The sequence below is a fragment of the Sus scrofa genome, chromosome 4, assembly GCF_054392235.1.
Source record: "Sus scrofa isolate SSC_HxYL_T2T_F1_AM1 chromosome 4, Sscrofa_HxYL_maternal_Yorkshire_Landrace_v2.0, whole genome shotgun sequence".
Classification (NCBI taxonomy): Eukaryota; Metazoa; Chordata; class Mammalia; order Artiodactyla; family Suidae; genus Sus; species Sus scrofa.
In genome coordinates, this window is record NC_139386.1 from 78,491,805 (window position 1) to 78,508,528 (window position 16,724).

Consider the following 16,724-nt stretch of genomic DNA (forward strand, 5'->3'; position numbering starts at 1 on the left):
GGTTAGATCCCTGGCCTTGATCAGTGTGTCAAGTATCTGGCATTGCCTTGGATGTGGTATAGGTCGGCAGCTGCAGCTCCAATTCAGTCCCTGGCCTGGGAACTTCCATATGTCCTAGGTACAGCCCTAGAAAGCAAAGAAAAAAAGAATAAATGTGTTGTAATAAACTATAGCAGGAAAGAATCTGAAAAGAAAAAATATGTATCTATGAATCACTTTACTGTACACCTGAAACTAACACATTGTAAATCAACTATACTTCAATTAAAAAAAAAATCAGGAGTTCCCGTCGTGGCGCAGTGGTTAACGAATCCGACTAGGAACCATGAGGTTGTGGGTTGGGTCCCTGCCCTTGCTCAGTGGGTTAACGATCCGGCATTGCCGTGAGCTGTGGTGTAGGTTGCAGACGGGGCTCGGATCCTGCGTTGCTGTGGCTCTGGCGTAGGCCGGTGGCTACAGCTCCGATTCAACCCCTAGCCTGGGAACCTCCATATGCCGCGGGAGCGGCCCAAGAAATAGCAACAACAACAAAGGACAAAAAGACAAAAGACAAAAAAAAAAAAAAATCAGTGTGTCCACAAAGCTCACTTGCTGCATGACAGCACGCAGGATCAAGTGGTCAGTATAGATGCCCCTCGAACCAGAGATCTCACTCAGAGTCAAGCTTTAGGAGCAACTTCAAGGATACAGGTCCTGCTCAGTCACAGGCAGAGCAGAGAGGGGTCTGTCACCCGCACCAGCCCTCTGGGGTCTTTTGGGCCATAGTGGAAAGACTATGGCCACATCCTGTAGCCACATGAACAACCTGTGATCTAAGCCACATAAGAAGTGTGCACGGCTAAAGCAGAAGAGAGCCTCAGGCACAAAGTTTTCCACCTTACAGCTGAGTTGCATAGCTTGTGGGAGGGGCTCCAGAGATGCCTGTCCTAGATAGCCACAGATTCCAGATTTGTTTGCCAAGAACAGTCCTACCTCCTAAAAGCATTAGCTTCTTTGTCATGGATGCCGTGAGCATGTTTATGCAAAGATTACAAAGAGGTCTGATGGGAAGAGAAGATTTGCAAACCCTCGGCTTTATCTATTAACTTCCCATTACCCAGTGTGAGACAGACTCCAAAGGAAGCTGCTGTCACAGTCTCTTTCCAGTTGGGCCCCAGTAATGGTGTTCCCGCCTGGGGTCATTTGCACCAGTAGAATGAGATCCAGAGCAAGTTGGGTTCAGAAGCAAAGGAAAGCTCTATTCTTTGATCAAAGACCTGGGAGGCAGGACCTCTCTCCCTAGATCCCCCGCTGCCCGGCCAGGCCTGGGCGGTGCTACCTTACAGGTATCTCCCCGGGAAGGGGGCGGGCTTGCTCCCCTGCGCAGCCGTAGCTCAGGCGGGGATCCCGGAGATCCCAGCATCCTGCGCGGCCGCCCTGCCCTCAGCTCTGCCATCTTGGACCGACCTGCTGGCGTGGCTACTTACCAGCAGCACTCTGGTCTGAAGGGCCCGGGGTTCGGCCTCTGGACATGACAGCCTGTGAGGAAGTGAAACAGACTAAGCATAGAGATGAAAAAAAGGTTAGACTTTTTTATTACCCAGATTCTACTTTTATTTCCGAGGAGTTGTTCATGGGTTTTGCGGTGATGATGGGAGGCCCCCAGAGAGCTGTAGGGTCAAGTTGATGACTTGGGTCTGGTGTTGGCCTTGACAAATCAAACTGAACACTGGTGTTACTTGCCTGGGAGTCAGGAAAGGAGAACTAGTGCACTGTTACCCTTCAAGGGGATTTTGCTGAGCATTTTCCGCAGTCAAACTCCCCCAGAGTCCCCCGTTTTCTTCCACAGCTCAGGACGGGCGCTGCTCCCCCAGGTGTGCTGACTGCTGCCCCGCAGGCCTGAGGCTGAGCAGTCGCAGGAGAGCTCAACTAATTCCAACCAGTGCCTCGCAGGCCTGGGGCTTAGCATTCACCTAGGAGTACCATTAATCTGCAGCCTGTGGCGGGTACTGCTGAGCTCACACCCTACTGAGCACCTGAGGCTGGGAGAAGTCACATTCCCTGCGCCCAGAGGCGGCCAGCACCCATACAGCCAGACCCCATCTAGGTCAAAGTCGGAGTCTCAGCCATCACCCTTCCCCGTCTGGGTGGAGGACCACAGCAGGAGGTGGCTTAGATGTTTCAGGGGCCTTGAACTCTCCTGAGGACCCAGAAGCTGCAGGAGAGTCCTCCCCAAAGCCAGCTCCCTTCCTAGACCATTCTGTGGGTGGGGTGGCACCCACATGCCGGCCAGTGCACTTTGCAGGGAGAACTCGGTGCCTGCCTGGGTCCAGATGATGGCAAAGAAGGTCTTATTGAAGCAGGTTTGGACTTATGCCGATCAGAAAACTTGGCTCACCTCCAAAAGGTCCACAGAAATCATCCCTAACTTTCTCTATCCAGGTGTCTTCTAAACTATAAATTCTGGAGTTCCCGTCGTGGCGCAGTGGTTAACGAATCCGACTAGGAACCATGAGGTTGCGGGTTCGGTCCCTGCCCTTGCTCAGTGGGTTAACGATCTGGCGTTGCCATGAGCTGTGGTGTAGGTTGCAGACGGGGCTCGGATCCTGCGTTGCTGTGGCTCTGGCGTAGGCCGGTGGCTACAGCTCCGATTCAACCCCTAGCCTGGGAACCTCCATATGCCGCGGGACTGGCCCAAAGAAATAGCAAAAAAAAAAAAAAAAAAAAAAAAGACTAAACTATAAATTCATCAAAGGATGTCAGTGTTTGAGGGAACAGGCCTCCCAGGGTGAGGCTGGCAGTACTGAGTATCTCCTGGAAAGTATTCAGGGTGCATTTGTGTCCTCTGGTGAACACACAGTGTTGTGCTGGCTCCACTGTACAACAAACAGGAACAAAAATAGAAGCCCCTCTGCCACTGTTCCCGGGTTAGTGGTGCTTCAGATCATTTCCTTGAAATGAGAACTACAGCTCTTGAATAAACTCATATTACACTGCAGAAGGCCCTTCTGGCATTGTTCTTAATTTTTAAAGAACAGTGTAACTAAGAATTTGGGGGAAGATAAAAGATAATACTTTTCCAGGACTAATAAGCAAAAAAAGATTTTAATCATATCAATTTCATAATTCAATTTGAGTATTTTTTTTCTCCTGCTGTAATGGAGACAATTTTTAGAAAGAAATTGGATGTATGCAACCAAGACAAAGAACATTTTGAGGCAACACACATCTGTGGCTACTGAGTGCCTGTTTTGAATTACATTTAAATTGCCTGAAGAGCATTTGGCAAATGGAAAATTTTAAGTTGGTTTAAGCTTTTCCATGGACAATTTAGGTTTTGTACTGTTATTGTTATATCTGTGCTTTTGCATTCAAATCTTTTCAACCAGCATGGAAAAGAGAAAAACATTGTGTTAAAGGCTTTTTAATGACATAGTAACTCCTCTTGACAAACAGTGGATCTGTTCCATTATCTTATCTGCCAAAAAAGAAATCTTCCAGGAGAATAATATGTGCTTAATCATGAAAGGCTTCGGCTTTGAAAGCTTCAAATGATAGAATCAGCAACAGAAATAAGTACTCTACATCCCCAAATTAGATGTGTTCTTTTGATTATCTTGCAGTAACATCTGTGGTAACAATACTTTCTGGAAACCACTGCTGATAGACTCAAATAGCTTTACTAAGTTGGCCTGGTTTGTCAAGTAAAAAAAAATTGGCCCTCCCCTCGCCATGTGCCCTTTGGCCTTGCTGCCCCGCCCCGACCCCAGGCTGCCGTGAACACCGACTCCAGAGCACAGCCGTCCCCTAATTCTCATAGCTCCCCATGGAGGTGACTGTAACCCATGTGCACAGGGGCCAAGCAGCTCCAGGGAAGCCATTGCTGCTTTAGCTGTAAACAAAAGTCAATTTAGAACACACACCCACTAAGGAGTTCAGCAGGTGGCTCAGCGGGTTAAGACCTGACATAGTATCCATGAGGATGCAGGTTCGATCCCTGCCCTTGCTCAGTGGGTTAAGGATCCGGTATTCCTGTGGCTGTGGTATAGGCTGGCAGCTGCAGCTCCAATTCGACCTCTAGCCCGGGAGCCTCCATATGCAGCAGATGCAGCTGTAAATAGAAAGGAAAAAAAGAAAAAGAAAAAAAATGTACCCACTGAGAGCAAATGTATTGTCCTGTTTCCCTGCTTCTAGACAACTCTTAGTAGAGCTGTTCCCCAGGCCGGGCTACTTTGCAGAGGAGAGCTCAGGCCCAGGAGCTGTAAAGCCCATGTTACCTGTGTTGGCGGGATCAAGGGCAGCACAAAGACGTGGTCCTCTGGCAATGCCTGAGGTGAGTGGGAAGTGCTATGATTCGACCTCTTCAGGAAATGCAGCCTCTTCTCCTTCCCCACTTGTGGGGTTTTGTCCTGTGGGTTGTGAATTTATTGCATTGGCGTTAACATTACGATGCCAGAAAGGACAGGCTCCATTTGGATCAGCATCAGGGTTGGTGTGTTTGTAGAGGGTGGTCTGCTTATTTGGGGAGGGGGTGAGTGGGGAACCTGATGAGGGGAATATTGAAATATCCAAGGTTTGGATTCAGATGTGTTCTGGGTTGTCAGACAGCTGACAGAGGGTAACTTTCTGAGAGATGTTGAACTGTGGGAGGCTGAGGAGAAAATCTGAGAATTTCCATGTCGCTGCCTTAGGACTTCTCATTCCTGGCCCTGCCTCCGTCTCCACATGGGAGAAAGCGTGTTGTACAGCAGAACTAGAAGGAAGCGCTCACCTTCCAGAACCACTAAGTGCTCTATTATTCATGCGCCACATCAGCCTGGAGAGACACAAAAAGCTGTCCTATATCTTGGGTGAAATACTATCGTTACCGAGACAGAATCAGGGGACTTGGTTTCACAGTGTATGAAAAAGTGTAGAAATAGAAATAGAAACCCCTGAACAAATGATTTCATCTCAAAATAAATTTCATATACTCCTCCTCCTCCAAATAAATAATAATAATAACATAATCAAAATACAACCAATGTTACACATGAGAAAGATGGCGTTATTCTTATGCATGTCTCATTGGTAAGATTTGCTGTAGTTTCACAGAAAAGAACTTTAATATAAAATCCTTCTGATAGCATATTAGGTTTTTAAATACCATACAAAATTTAGCATTTGAGTATGCTCATATGTGTTAAAAATAAGTTCACTTGACTCAGAAGTCATTTACTTATGTGTAATGCATGGGAAAGAGCTTAATGATGGTAACAGGGCTGCTGTTTTCAACAGCTGTGACAACAGAGTCATAAGCTGATTTTATTTGGTCTGTGTGACCATCTAGATGTAGAAAGATTCCACCCCAACTTGGGGAAAATTGTATGGCTGGCTATTCAAAATGAAGGGAAACACATTTTTTTTTAAAAGGATGTTAATAATAGTGCAAATGCCTTTTCTATCTGAATTTTGAAAAGCAGAATAAAAATGAAACTCACTAGAGGTATTTGTGGAAAATTTAGATGTTAAAAACCTGACTTAATTGACTGAAAAACAAAGACTGCTGAAGTGACTATGACTCAAGTTGGGGGTTATTTTAATTAAGAAAGAGCTAGCAGTCCTAATGATTTGAAGGAAACCATGTAATTCTCTGCCCTTGAACGGGGCTAATATGGCTAACTGCCAACAGTTGTGCCTTACTGCAAATGGGCATTTTAAGCTATACTTCACCACAAGGATTGTAAGGCTCAATTGAGTCTATCGCAGTTTGGTTGTATTTTTCTTGGTTGCCAAAGAAGCCGATCACAGAGTCCTCAAATCAGTAGTTAGAGGTCAATTTGATATGAATGCTAAAATTATCTGGGCTAACCGTATTGCATCCCAATTATTTTGATAATTGGACTTGGGTGGATTTTGTGTTGATAGAAACAACTGTGCTCCAATTACCCTGAAAATCGTTGATCTCAGAAGCTGTACAGACATGTGTATTCTCGTCTTGCTAATCACACTAAAGGATCAAGAGAATTACTGAGTTGGAGCTTGTCAACTCCAAGGTTCTGAATGATACAGCTGTCTTTTTCTCTAGATTCCCAACTCTCAGCCGAAAAATCAATTAAACATATTTCCTAGAAAACTGTTCTGGGGAGTTCCCATCATGGCTCAGCAGTAACGAACCCAACTAAGTATCCATGAAGATGGAGGTTTGGTCCCTGGCCTTGCTCAGCGGGTTAAGGATTTGGCGTTGCTGTGAGCGGTGGTGTAGGTCGCACAGGTGACTCAGATCCCACATCGTTGTGGCTATGGTATAGGCCATCCCCTAGCCTAGGAACTTCCATATGCCACAGGTGCAGCCCTAAAAGGACAAAAAAAATCAAAAACAAACCAACAAAAAAACTGTTCTGACTAAAGCAATGGAACTAGTTCCCTGCTTATTGAACTGACTTAAGAAAAATGCTGAACATAACTCTGCTCCCTGTTTTTCTGTTGTTCTCCAGTACTGAAAGAGGGGACTATGTTAAGGCCATGTTAAAATGCCTCACAGGTATTAACCACCACCCCTGGGTATGTGGCTGAGGAATGGGAGAATTCACCCCCAAACAAGTGTTTACTGCTACGTACAAAGTCCCTAAAGCAAGCTGGGCCAGCAGAGCAAAGTCTTGGTCATCTGGAGAAGGCCACGTGCAAACAAGAAATAAAAGGTGGCACACCAGCAACTCTTCTTTCCCTGGCCCAGAAGGAATTTTTAGGCAACTCAATGAATTCTTCTCCCACTGCTATTTAATTTTGTTGTCCAGGATACTGTTGACACAGGGTGAGAGCTAGTGTATCCCCTTGGTTCCACCACACTTACTCAGGCCATCAGAGCTGAAAGTGACCTTCTACCATTGCTCCAGAGGTCATGATAACATGAGAACCTGGGAATTTGTGATAAAGAAGGGCCATATCTTGAGAGGAGTGACATCTAATATCATCTTCCCTCCTCAGGACAGGCAGTCAATCCAACAGCATTAAAACCCAGCGTGGAGAGAATAGAGAGGCGGAGTCTAAACTCACTGGACGTGATTGAATCCCATGGCCTATCCTGTTTTGTGAGAGAGGCTCTTGAGGAAAGATTGAGTTAGGCTTGAATCCTGGGTCTACAAATCATTGTACGTGTTTCCTCTTACCATTGAGAATATGCGGTCTAGATTAACATAAACATTGGATAAGTCATCTGTCTTTTATCCTCCCTTAATTACGCTCTGCTTAATCAATATGAAAGGGTCAGGAAACTGTTCTTCAGTGTTGAATAACTGTCCATAGTGGGAGGCGGCTATCTAATCTGGTATAATAACCCCCCTAAGAACTGCCTCATTACAAACAGGCTCTGTTACTGTTCTCAGGGCAATGTCTGGAACAGCGACCTTACGGGGAGAAGGAGCCTTTCTCCTGAGGTCGCTCCCTTGCCTCACAAGAGGAGGATGTCTTATGCTTAAGACGTGGGAGCCTATCTGAATGCCGAGAAGAGCCATGTTCTCTCTCACCATCTTCACTGACAACATTCCACTTTTCTTCAAGTACTTGCTTGGCCATCTCTACGGAGTCCTTCCTGCCTCCTACAGGCACCTGTAACCCCCGTATTTAGTACACGTCCCCCACATGATGCTCTAATTGTGGCTCTTGACTCCCATACCCATCTCCTCCAAAGACCAACTAATTCTTCACCTGCAGGAACCAGGTCTTTTCTTCTGTGAATCTGTGACATAGGCATTCAGTAAATAACAGTTGAGAAACAAATAAGCAGACGTGTGCTTTACAATTTCCATATTGTCACCCTTTGTGTTACTCCTAGGGTGCAGTTATTACCGATCACTAAGGAGTTATCTGGAGCCAATTTTGGTTTTAGGGTTTTTTTCCTCAACTTTATTGAGGGGTAATTGACAAATATAATTATGTACATATATATTTTTAAGCATACAGTGTGATGATTTGATATATATGTGTATTGTGAAATGATTACCAAGATCAAGATAATTAGCACTGCCGTCACTTCATATAGTTAACTCTTTGTGCATGTGTCTTTGTCTATGTCTGAACATGGAAAGAACCCTTAAGGTCTGGTCTCAGCAGCTCTCAAGTATATGAGGCTGTGTTATTAATGGTAGTCATCATACTGTACATTAGATCCTCAGAATTTATTCTTCTCATAACTGAAAGTTTGTACCCTTTGACCTGTATGTCCTCATATCGCCCTACCCCGCAACCCCCTGGCCATCATCCTATTCTGTTTCTATGAAATTGGCTGTTTTTTAAAAAAAAAAGATTCTACCTATAAGTGATACCATACTTATCACTTATTGTACACTTATTACTGTATTGGTCGTTTTTTTTCTCTGACCTATTCTGCTTAGAATAATGCCCTCAAGATCCTTCCATATTGTCATAAAAGTGGGAAGATTTTCTTTTTTAAGGCTGAATAACATTCTGTTGTATGTACCTATGTGTGTGTGCGCATCACATTTTCCAAAAGAAGACATGCACATGGCCAAAGCTACATGAAAAGATGTTCAACGTTACTAATACCAAAGAAATGCAAATCAAAATCTCAAGGAGATATCACCTCATACCTAAGATGGGTACTGTCAAAAAGATAACAAATATTGGTAGGATAAGGAAAAAGGGAATATATATATATATATATATCACATTTTCTTTATCCGCTCATCCACGGAAGGGCATTTAGGTTGTTTTCATGTCTTGACTATTGTGAATAATGCTGCCATGAACATGAGTGTAAAAATTCAAAATACCTTTTTTTTTTTTTTTGTCTTTTTGCCTTTTCTAGGGCTGCTCCTGTGGCACATGGAGGTTCCCAGGCTAGGGGTCCAGTTGGAGCTGTAGCCGCTGGCCTACACTACAGCCACAGCCATGCCAGATCCAAGCCATGTCTGCGACCTATACCACAGCTCATGGCAATGCCAGATCCTTAACCCACTGAGCAAGGCCAGGGATAGAACCCGCAACCTCATGGTTCCTAGTCAGATTCGTTAACCACTGCACCATGACAGGAACTCCCCAAAATACTTAAATTCTTTTGGAAATACACCCAGATGTGGAATTGCTGGATCATATGGTAACTAATTCTATGTTTAATTTTTTGAAGAACTGCCATACTGTTTTCTGTAATGGCTCTGCCAGTTTGTATCCCCATGAACAGTGTAAAAGCATTCCCTTTTCTCTACATCCTCACCAACATTTGTTAACTCTTGTCTTTTTGATAATAGTCATCCTAACAGGTGTGAGGTAATATCTCCTTGAAGTTTTGATTTGCATCTTTCTGATGATGGGTGTTGTTGAGTACCTTTGCACGTACTTTTGGCCATTTGTATGTCTTCTTTGGAAAAATATCTATTTAGGTCCTTTACCCATTTTTAAAATGGATCATTTGCATTCTTCTATTTGTGCAGAAGCTCTGTGGTTTGATATAGTCCCATTTACTTTAGCTTTTGTTGCCTGTGTTTTTATGTCTTACTCAAGAAATAATTGCCAAGACCAATGTCAAAGGGCTTTTCTCTATGTTTTCTTCCAGGAGTTTTATTTTCAGGTCTTATATTTAAATCTTTAATCTTTTTTTTTTTTTTTTTTTTTTTTGTCTTTTGTCCTTTTAGGGCCGCACCCATGACATATGGAGGTTCCCAGGCTAGGGGTCTAATTGGAGCTATTGCTGCCGGCCTATACCAGAGCCTCAGCAACTTGAGATCCGAGTTGCATCTGCGACCTATGCCACAGCTCACGGCAACACTGGATCCCTAACCCACCGAGCGAGGCCAGGGATCAACCCGCATCCTCATGGTTCCTAGTTGGATTTGTTTCCGCTGCACCAGGATGGGAACTCCCTTTAATCTATTTCAAGTTAATGTTTGATAATGGTGTAAGACAGTGATCCAGTTTTATCCTTTTCATGTAGCTAATCCCGTTTTCCCAACACCATTTATTGAAGAGACAATCCTTTACCTATTGTGTGTTTTTTGGCACCCTCATTGTAAAAAATTAGTTGATCAGGAGTTCCTCTTGTAGCTTAGCAGGTTAAGGACCCAATGTTGTTTTATGAGGATGTGGGTTCGATCCCTGGCCTTGCTCAGTGGGTTAAAGATCCTGCATTGCCACAAGATGCGATGTATATTGCAGATGTGGCTCTGATCTGGTGTCACTGTGTCTGTGGCATAGACCTGCAGCTGCGGCTCTGAAGAACTTCCACATGGCATAGGCACTGCTGTAAAAAGAAAAAATTTAGTTGACCATATACGCATGGTTTTACTTCTGGGCTCTCCATTCTCTTCCATCGATCTATTTATCTGTTTTCATGCCATTGCCACATTATTTTGATTACTATAGCTATTTAGTGTAGTTTGAAATCAGGAAGGGTGATGCCTCCTGCTTTGTTCTGTTTCAGGATTTCTTTGGTTATTGAGGTCTTCTGTGGGTCCACTTAAATTATAGGATTTTTTATTTGACTTCTGTAAAAAAAAAAAATGCCATTGGGATTTTGCTAGGAATTGCATTGAACTTGTAGATTACTTTGGGTAGTATGAACATTTTCACAGTATTAATTCTTCTAGTGCAAGGACATGGGTTATCTTTCCATTTATTTCTGTCTTCTTCAGTTTCTTTTCACCAACGTGTTAAAGTTCTCAGTGTGCGGGTCTTTTACCTCCTTGGTTAATTTTTTTCTAAATATTTTTACTTTTGATGCTATTATAAATGGGATTGCTTTTTCTATTTCTCTTTCAGATAGTTTCTTATTAGTGTATAGAGATGCAACTGGTGAGGTCCCATCGTGGCTCAATGGAAACAAATCCAACTAGGAACCATGAGGTTGTGGGTTCAATCCCTGGCCTCACTCAGTGGGTTAAAGATCCGGCATTGCCATGAGCTATGGTGTAGGTTGAAGACTTGGCTTGGATCTGGTGTTGCTGTGGTTCTGTCTGGCATAGGCTGGCAGCAATAGCTCCAATTAGACCCCTAACCTGGGAATCTCCATAGGCAGTGGGTGCAGCCCTCAAAAGACAAAAGACAAACCGAAAAAAAAAAAAAAGAAGAAGAAGTGCAACCCGAATTTCCTGGTAGCTCAGTGGATTAAGGATATGCTGTTTGTCACTGCTGTGCCTTGGGTTTGATCCCTGACCCAGGAAATTTTATATACTGCAGGCACAGACAAGAAAGAAAGAAAGAGAGAGAGAGAGAGGGAAGGAGGGAGGAATGCAACTGGGTTTTGTCTATTGACTTTGTATCCTGAAAGGTTGCTGAATTTATCTGGAGCCAGTGTGTTAGTAAGCCTCGCTCTGGTAAATTTAGTTCTGTGGCACAGAGCACAGATGTGGAGACTCCAGTAGTCTGAAGCCCCCCTGTCTAATGTTACCATCTTGGTCAAGTTACAAAATCCTGGAACTCATAGGTTCTTCAGATGTCAAATAACCGTGGTAATAATAGTAACTATCTTAGAAGCTAATGTGAAATTTTAATGAGAAAATACATACTTAGCAGAGCGGCTAAACCATGGTCTCAGTATACGTTTGCTATTTCTACCCTTTCCTTCACAACCCCACCACCCCTGAAAATGTTCCTTGTAGAAGAGGCCAGAAGACACAGAGGCAAGAAGTTAATTTATGCAGGCATAATGAAATTGCCTTGACTTCTCATATGTTCATGTATATGTGACTTTTAGAGTGTCAGCAGTATTCCTAACCTGCCCTAAGCAAGAGTCTTGCTTCATTCATTGTGCATGAATCTCACACATGGAGAAGGGGGGGAAAAAAAAGAATGGTAGGAAGTGAAAAAGCTGAGCATAAAGGGGAAGGAGAAAGTCAGTCCCCAGTTTTCTTAATCTGCCTTTTAATAGAAAAGGTTCAGTCAAATAAAGTGTTTACCTTCCAGCTAAAAGGCATCTCTCTGCAATTCCCGTTGTCCGAGTAGGCCAATGTGGTAAATGTGGTTAGCTGGTAGAGCCCTGGATCTGCCCGCTGAATTCAGATTGCACAGGCCTAAGTATTCCCTTTTTATGTAGCTCACATCTTTTTCCCATTGTCAACATTTATTATAGCTATCTTTAGCACTTCTAGCAATTGTAGGAAAAACATTTAATGTCTTTGTTGAAGAAGCAAAACACAATATGAAAAATTAAGCCATTTTTTCTTGAAGATTTGCATTAGGATAGTGTGCAATTAGAAATTTTATTACCACTGCTTTTGTATATTCTCATCAAATGTATGTTAAGAATTGCTTGAACTTTTAGAGCAACTTTTCATTTTTCTATGTCAATATAAATGTTTCCATTACTCTTATAGAGCCACATAATGATCTCTGAGAAGGTAGTGGAGGAAGTGATAGTAACGCTTTGATGTACTTCTCGTTTAGCTGATGGGTTTCCATTAAACATGCTATTCAAGTGAGAAGAGGTGGTTCAAAGGACCAGTGATGGGCCACAAAGCTTTCCACCTGCGTGTCAGTGGGTCTCACATCTCTGTTAGAACGTTCTGATCATGTGACAAGTTTTCAGTAATGCAAAGATGTAATTCCAATAGAGTTCCCTGTAGAACAGCCCATTCTCCGAATGGCCACTTAGAGGAAAGAGCACCAGTTTCGGAGCTGTAAAACCTGAATTCTAGTCTCAACAATCGCTGCTTTATTTGACTCCTTTAACTTCCCACAGGCCTCAATTTCCACATCCATCAAAAGAGCATCTATTAAAGCTCTGTAAGTGTCACTGAAGCCTTATTAACTTCACCAAAGTGAGGTGCTTTAAAAGTGCTGTGGAGAGTATTCTTTTCTGTACAGACTGTCATCCTGTAATCCCAGAGCAAGCTGACTCTAATCTGCTCCTCTAGTCCCTGAGGTCTCTGAGCTGCAGAGCCAGGGTTCCTAAGTGCAGACGCCAAACCCACGTTAGCCTACGTGAAGAGAAATGAAGGAGTTTGCCTGACTCACAGAGTTGTGTGGCGCTCGGAAGAAACAGGCTCCAGGCTGAGGATCCAGGTGTGTGTGGCGCTGGGAAGAAACAGGCTCCAGGCTGAGGATCCAGGTGTGTGTGGCGCTGGGAAGAAACAGGCTCCAGGCTGAGGATCCAGGTGTAACTCCCAGTACAGCGCCATCCGGTGGGCCAGCCCGGTGACTGCAGCCTCTCCCCCACAGGAGACCCAGCAGATCCCTGCACATGTCACCTTGGCCACTTCACACCCAGGACACCGATGCCTCACGTTCTGCCTCCGTCCTCACCGGGATGACTTTTCCGGTCAAAGTCCTGAGAGACGGTATCTAATTGATGGAAAGTAAATCACAATCCCCTGAGGAAAGTCTGCAGAATGCAGTTTTTAGTTTTTATCATTTGAGAAAGGAGTTGGGATGGGTGTTACCTCAGACCAGAGTCAGATTCTACCATATGTGTGGTAGAATTCCTGGCACATCAATAGGCATTCTTGGACCGAATTCAATATAATTAAGGAAAACATTACAAAAGTAATCAGGCAACAAATAGTAATTGGATATCTACTGTGTGCAAAAGACATTGTACCCAAATAAGAAAATGCGACCTCCCAGAAGAGCAGTCCAGCACAGAGGCGCATGAACTTTCTCAAGCACTGCCTACACTTTGCGTTCCTGGGCTTTGGGATAAGCTCTTCCCTCTGCCTGGGATGACCACGCCCTCTCTCCATCCAGCTTACTCCAGGGAGAAAGACCTTTGCTCCTTAAACGCACCACCCAACTTTCCCTTCTTTGAGACCCTGTATTAGCTAGGATATTTTTGGCAGTGTGTAATGGAATAGCAGACAGTGGCTTATAAATAATAAGGATGTGTTACCTCATATAACACCAAAAAAGATAGACGTTTCCAAGTCTGTAAATCAGCAACACTATGATGCCAACTGCTCTCCTTATTTCTGCTCTTCGGTCCTCAGCACCACAGAGCCCATGCTCAGGCTGTCCTTCCGTGATCACAACGTGAATGACACGGCTCAGATAATTAGGCTGTCACACATTCAGGATCAAAGCCAGAAACAAGTTTTCTCCTTGCCTGGCTCCTACCAGGAGAAAAGCCTGTCCAGAGTCCCGTCTATAGAATTACTTTTCTGTCTCCCTTCCCAGGGTTGTGTCACATGCCCACAGCTAAACCAGTCATTGAAAGTGGGCGAAGGAGTACAATGTTGACAGTGACTGGCTTAGACTTGTGAAGCTTCACTTTCCTGCCCCCACCAGCAAATCGGGGGTCTTCCAGCAAGGAAGAGGGAGAGAGAATCGGGTCACCCACGGCATCTGTGAGGCCTTCTCACCCACTTCCATCACGCCATCCTGAGCTGTGGGAGGTGCCCCACCTCAGTGCTCTGGTAGCAAACCCATAATTAGTGTAATTGCAACACTTATCACCTTGTCAACTCACTTATCAGTTCTGCCTCCCTCTGAGCGCCTCTAGGGCAAAGCTGTTTATTATTCCTCTCCGTCTCTAGACTTAGCTCAACGTCTAGCACGTAGAAAGTACAGTAAAGGCTGGTTGAAATCAAATAAGTCAGGTTACATAGGTCATCATTCTGTCCATGGAAATGGATATTAACCACTTAAAAGAATTACCTTTATTATCTAACTAGGTCATACTAAGATTTTGTACAATTAAGTGTAGTTACTTCAGAATGCCAGGAATAGTGCTTGTTTCCACCATCCAGAATGGAAAAAATTCATAACCCATGAGGCTTTGAGTAAAGTACCCAGAGGGTCTTTCCTCAGTAGTGGGAACAATTATTCCTACACTGAACACAGCTCAGATTGTGTCTCACAAACATTAAAATCAAGACCCAAAAGAATCCAACTGTTTACAAATAATTTAACTATGTCCCAGAAGAAAACCTCAAGAATATTTATAAGAATAGAAGAAAATCAGCATCCAAGAAGATAAAATTTGCAATGTCCTCCATCTAATCAAAAAATACCTACAGATTCAAGGCAATCCCTATACAATTTTTTTCACAGTAATAAAAAAATCCTAAAATGCGCATGGAACCACAGAAGACTCTGAATAAATAAATCTTGAGAAAAAGAACAAATCTGGAGGCATTGCACTCTCTGATTTCAAACTATATTTCAAAGCTACAGTAAGAAAACAGTGTGGTGTTGGCCTTAAAAACAGACATGTAGACAGATGGAACAAAATAGAGAGCCTAGAAATAAACTCATACATATATGGTCAATTAATTTACAAGAAGGAAGCCAAGAATATACAATGGAGAAAATTTTCAGTAAATGGTTTTGGGAAAACTAGACAACCATACACGAAAGAATGAAACTGGACCCCTATCTTAAACTAGATACAAAAATCAATTCAAAATAGATTAAAACTTGAATGAAAAACTTGAAACCATAAGACCTTAGAAAACATGAGGAGTAAACTCCTAGACATCAATTTTGGCAACAAGTTTTTGGATTTGACATAAAAAAACAAAGGCAACAAAAGTAAAAGTGAGACCACATCACACTAAAGAAACTATCAAAAAAATGAAAATACAATCTACAGAATGGGAGAAAATATTTGCAAATCATACATTTAATAAAGTGTTAATATCCAAAATATGTAAAGAAAACTCATACAACTCATTAGTTTAAAAAAAAAAAAACAATTAAAAAATGGGCAGAGGCCCTGAATAGACATTTTTCCAAAGAAGACAAATAGATGGCTGGTAGACACATGAAAAGATACTTGACATCAGTAATCATCAGAGAAATGCAAATCAAAACCATAATGAGCTATCACTTTGCACCTGTCAGAATAAATATTATCAAAGTGACAACAAATAGCAAATGTTGGCAAGGATGTGGGGAATCAGGGAACCCTTGTGCACTATTGGTGGGAATATACACTGGTGCAACAAGTGTGGAAAGCAATGTGGAGGTTCTAAAAAAATTAAAAATAGGAATTCCCCTTGTGGCGCAGCAGGAACGGATATGACTAGGAATCATAAGGTTGTGGGTTCGATCCCTGGCCTCACTCAGTGGGTTAAGGATCTGGAGTTGCCCATGAACTGTGGTGCAGTTTGAAGACGGCTCGAATCTGGCATTGCTGTGGCTGTGGTGTAGGTCAGCAGCTGCAGCTCTGATTAGATCCCCTAGCCTGGGAACCTCCATATGCCATAGGCGCAGCCCTAAAAAGCAACAAAATAAAAAAACAAAAATAGAACTGTGATGTGATCCAGTAATTCCACTTCTGGGTGTTTGAAGAGAACAAAAACATGATCTCAAAAAGATATATGCACTCCTGTGTTCATTTGCAGCATTATTTATGATAGTCAAGACATGAAAACAACCTGAATGTTCACAAATGAATGGATAAAGAAAATGTGGTGGATAGATATAGATACATAGATATAGTGCGATGTTTTTCAGGAATAAAGAAGAAGGAATTCCTGCCATTTTTGACAATATGGATGGACCTCATAGGCATTATATTAAGGAAAAAAAGGAGTTCCTGTTGTGGCGCAGTGGTTAACGAATCCGACTAGGAACCATGAGGTTGCAGGTTCGGTCCCTGCCCTTGCTCAGTGGGTTAACGATCCGGTGTTGCCGTGAGCTGTGGTGTAGCTTGCAGACGCGGCTCGGATCCCGCGTTGCTGTGGCTCTGGCGTAGGCCGGTGGCTACAGCTCCGATTGGACCCCTAGCCTGGGAACCTCCATATGCCGCGGGAGCGGCCCAAGAAATAGCAACAACAACAACAACAAAGACAAAAAGACCAAAAAAAAAAAAAAAA

General features: G+C 43.3%; 1 long non-coding RNA gene across 1 annotated transcript; it reads left to right on the top strand.

Moving 5' to 3' along the window:
- The first annotated feature begins 1,438 nt into the window (after positions 1 to 1,438).
- On the top strand, positions 1,439 to 8,436 carry LOC110260290 (uncharacterized). Its single transcript, XR_002343312.2, has 3 exons — positions 1,439 to 1,561; positions 4,174 to 4,312; positions 4,671 to 8,436. It is a non-coding gene; the product is annotated as an uncharacterized LOC110260290 (long non-coding RNA).
- The last annotated feature ends 8,288 nt before the right edge of the window (positions 8,437 to 16,724 follow it).